Source organism: Puntigrus tetrazona, chromosome 3 (genome assembly GCF_018831695.1).
Source record: "Puntigrus tetrazona isolate hp1 chromosome 3, ASM1883169v1, whole genome shotgun sequence".
Classification (NCBI taxonomy): Eukaryota; Metazoa; Chordata; class Actinopteri; order Cypriniformes; family Cyprinidae; genus Puntigrus; species Puntigrus tetrazona.
The window spans coordinates 8,735,554-8,740,553 of record NC_056701.1 but is presented as its reverse complement, the minus strand read 5'-3'; positions in this window follow the sequence as shown (position 1 = coordinate 8,740,553).

Genomic DNA, 5,000 nt, shown 5'->3' with positions numbered 1-5,000 from the left:
CCCGTTCCTTCCCGTTCCTTCCCTCTTCCTTCCTTCCCTCTTCCTTCCCTCTTCCTTCCTTCCCCGTTCCTTCCCTGTTCCTTCCCTGTTCCTTCCCTCTTCCTTCCTTCCCGTTCCTTCCCTGTTCATTCCCTCTTCCTTCCCCTCTTCCTTCCTTCCCTGTTCCTTCCCTCTTCCTTCCCTCTTCCTTCCTTCCCTGTTCCTTCCCTCTTCCTTCCCTCTTCCTTCCTTCCCTGTTCCTTCCCTCTTCCTTCCCTGTTCCTTCCCTCTTCCTTCCCTGTTCCTTCCCTCTTCCTTCCCTCTTCCTTCCCTGTTCCTTCCCTGTTCCTTCCCTGTTCCTTCCCTCTTCCTTCCTTCCCTGTTCCTTCCCTCTTCCTTCCCTCTTCCTTCCCTGTTCCTTCCCTCTTCCTTCCCTCTTCCTTCCCTGTTCCTTCCCTCTTCCTTCCCTCTTCCTTCCCTGTTCCTTCCCTCTTCCTTCCCTGTTCCTTCCCTCTTCCTTCCCTCTTCCTTCCCTGTTCCTTCCCTCTTCCTTCCCTCTTCCTTCCCTGTTCCTTCCCAGCTGAATGTCCGGAGTGGAGGAGAGCAAGGACAGAAAGTGTGCTCCCTGAGGAAACCGGTTTCTCTTACGATGAGATCTTTATTGTCCACGCTGAACCCCAAGACAAAACACACGAAATGAGACCCCAATGCTTTATAAAGTATGCTTATTCAGTAACTGCCTTATTTCCTGGTTTGCTATAAGGCTTATGCTTTATTTTTTAAGATTAATCTTTTTTTCCCCATGTTTTTGGCTTTGTCAGGTGCCAGTGTTTCTCTGTAAAGATCATAGCTGGGTCTTAAGACTTAAGACTTACAAAAAACATGGTTTCATTTCCTTATTAATAAATCACACACAAGGTTTTGCTAACTTAAATAATTAGTTTATTTTCATAAAAGATAAAGACAAGAAGACGAAGAGGACACACAAGACGGCACATGAAAACTGATTTAGCTTATTAGATGTGTGCATCATATTTTGCCAAATTCTTAGATTTTAATAAATAAAATGTACACATGTAGCCAGTCTGCTGTAAAAAAGACTGACTTCATCACAGCCATCACAGAACATTCCAATCTAAGTATTCTAGCACTTACCGAAACCTGGATTAAACCAGAGGACACTGTTACTCCAGCTGCCCTCGCTGCCAACCATACTTTCACTCATTCCCCTCGCACTTCTGGGAGGGGTGGAGGTACTGGCCTGCTCATATCAAAGACTTGGAAGCACAGCCAAATACAGACCCTCAATACAAACTCCTCTTTTGAATCACACGCCATTACTGTCACCCACCCTTTTAAAATTCACCTGATTGTTCTGTATCGCCCCCCAGGGCACCTCGGTAACTTCATTAATGACTTGGATGTGCTGCTCTCTGCTTTTCCAGAGGATGGCACTCCTCTGGTACTGCTAGGTGATTTCAACATCCATGTAGATAAGAGTCTGGCCTGCGACTTCCACAGCCTATTGGCGTCTTTTGATCTCAGCCGTGTATCCACCACTGCCACGCACAAATCAGGTAATCAGTTGGACCTCATCTACACTCGAAACTGCTCTACTCATCATGCCCAGGTAACACCACTGCACACATCTGACCACTTCCTGATTACATTCAACACCACCCTAACCTCTTCCAACATAACACCAAACCCTCCTCTGGTCACTTTTCGCCGTCACTTACACACACTCTCGTCAACCTGTCTTTCCTCTGCAGTGTCACTGTCACTCCCTCCTCCTAACCGGTTCTCTTTACTAGATGTTAACACTGCTACCAATACCCTCTGCTCCACGCTAACATCCTGCCTGGACTCTTTCTGTCCTCTAACAACCAAACCTGCCCGGCCAACTCCCTCTGCCCCCTGGTTATCTGAAGTTCTCCGTGAACATCGCTCCAAACTCAGAGCTGCGGAAAGAAAATGGCGTAAAACCAAGGATCCATCGGATCTCTGTTTTTATCAGTCTCTTCTCTCCTCATTTTCTAATAATGTCTCCACTGCTAAACGTAACTATTACCAAACAAAGATTAACAACTCCTCTGACTCACGAAGCCTCTTTAAAACATTCTCTGCTCTTCTCTGCCCACCTGTCCCCCCACCATCGTCATCCTTAACCTCTGATGATTTTGCTTGTTTTTTCATTAACAAAACCACTAAGATCAGCAATCAATTTCCTGCTGCTCCTCGCCTTACGCACATCAACCCACAGCACCCCAACACATTCTCCACTTTTTCCCTCCTCTCTGAAACGGAGGTATCAAAAATCGTCCTTGCCACGAATGCCACAACCTGCCCTTTAGATCCCATCCCTACTAACATCTTTCAGGCTATCGCTCCCTCCGTCCTCCCTGCACTCACCCACATTATCAACAACTCTATCTCCACTGGTACATTTCCCTCAGCTTTTAAGGAGGCTCGTGTTGCCCCTCTCCTTAAAAAACCCACACTTGACCCTGAGCTCATTGAAAATTACAGACCTGTATCTCTCCTCCCATTCATGGCTAAGACACTAGTGTAATGATCTCATCCCTACACTGCTATTCCACTCCCAACCTGCAGGGGATGCCCTCCTTAAACCCTTTGGTTATGCTTCCCCAAAGACTCTAGATGGCACCATTGTACCTAATCCTGTTTAATACGCTCTTCATTAGCCCTGATTCCCTGCACCTGTGTTTAACCCTTTATAAGTGTGCTTGCTCTCTGCATCTATGTTCAGTCTTGAGTCTACGTACTGTGGTTGCCGGCTCGCAAGTCAAGTTTGTACCTTGTTGTACCTTTTTTGACCCCTGTGTCTATTTTCTGTTCCTTGTTTTACGGAAGCTCGGCTATCCAAATTTGTTTGTACTTTGTGACTTTAGTTTCATTAGTAAAGATATTTTTTGTTTGAAGACTCAAGTCTCCTGGCTCTTTTGCTCTTCTGCTCTTGGGTTTCAATGCCTGGAAGTTAGCTCCGTAGCTAATACCACCTGCTCAGAACACCAGAGACCAGGGTTCTAGTCCCGCCTAGGGCGACCCCTGACAACTAGAGCGTGTTGTCTTTAACCAAATCTCCTCCCATCTCTCACAAAACAATCTCCTGGACAGCAACCAATCGGTTTCAAAAGCGGCCACTCCACAGAAACTGCACTTCTATCTGTCATTGAGGCACTGAGACGGTCAAGAGCACAATCAAAATCTTCAGTGCTTATCCTGTTGGACCTGTCTGCTGCTTTTGACACTGTAAACCATAACATTCTCCTATCAACCCTCAGGCAGATGGGGGTCTCTGGAACAGCCCTTCGGTGGTTTGAGTCCTACCTCTCTGGTAGGTCTTTCAGGGTATCATGGAGGGGTGATGTCTCAGAGTCTCATCACCTCAATACTGGAGTGCCTCAGGGCTCAGTACTTGGGCCACTGCTTTTTTCCATCTACATGACATCACTGGGTTCTGTCATTCTGAAGCATGGCTTCTCTTATCACTGCTATGCTGACGACACTCAACTCCATCTCTCCTTTCAACCAGACGATCCCACTGTTTCTGCACGTATTTCTGCGTGCCTAAACGACATCTCAGTCTGGATGAAGGATCATCACCTGCAGTTAAACCTCACAAAAACAGAGCTCCTCGTTTTTTCCGCCAATCCCAACAAACAGCACAAACTATCTTTTCAGCTAGGCTCGGCTACTGTATCCTCGTCTAGGTCAGCTAGGAACCTTGGAGTGATCATTGACGACCAGCTAACTTTCACTGAGCACATTTCAAAAACTGCTCGATCTTGTAGGTTTGTGCTGTACAACATCAGGAAAATCAGACCGTACTTATCAGAACACGCTACACAGATCCTTGTCCAGGCACTAGTCCTGAGTAGACTGGATTACTGCAACGCCCTCCTTGCTGGCCTCCCAGCCTCTACAACCAGACCTCTTCAGATGGTCCAGAATGCAGCGGCTAGGGTGGTCTTCAACGAACCAAGGAGGGCCCACGTCACAGCCCTCTTCATTAGTTTACACTGGCTTCCTATAGATGCCCGCATCAAATTCAAATCCCTGATGCTGGCCTACAGGACAATCACAGGCTCCGCTCCCTCGTACTTACACTCACTAATTGAATCATATGTTCCTCCAGGTGCCTACGCTCTGCAAAGCGAAGGCGTCTTGCAGTGCCTTCACAAAAAGGTGCAAAATCACTCTTGCGCACCTTCACCTGGTCTGTTCCTCGCTGGTGGAACGATCTGCCCATTACCACTAGGGCAGCAGAGTCACTAGCAGTCTTCAAAAACCAACTCAAAACTCATCTTTTTCGTTTGCACTTGACCCAACATTGATAGCACTCTCTTCTTCTTCTTCTTCTCCTGCTCCTTCCTATCCTTTTTCTTGTCTAATAAATAAAAAATAAAAAAATAAAAAAAAGCCTTGTGTCTGCGTTAGGTAAGACAAGACCCCACTCAAGAGCACTTATGCACTACTGCCCTTTTGCTGATATTAATTTGCTTCTATATGCCTACCTCATTTGTACGTCGCTTTGGATAAAGGCGTCTGCTAAATGACTAAATGTAAATGTAAATGTAAATAAATAAAAGTACAATAATAAAACACTACGGGGCTCTTTAAATCAAATGAAATCATTACGTATATAATATAAAGTTACACAGACTTTATATACTGCACTTAAAATGACATTAAAAATGCTGCGATTAATAGGTTTAAAAAAGGTTTAATAGTTTTTTTTAACAGTATAATAGGGGATGTTTTATCCTACTTATCTTGTATTTAATTTTATTAATATTCTACTGAAGTACATCCCAGTCCCTGATCAGCTCCGTGTTAGACACACACACTTTATTCATCACAACACCTTCTTCTATCATACTAACAGCCATCGTTAAAATATTATTATCATCTGTCAGAAACTATGCACATGTCACCAAACCTTCAGGGGGAACATTTCTGGTTAAACTTAGTATTTAATAAATGCACTGGGTATCTTA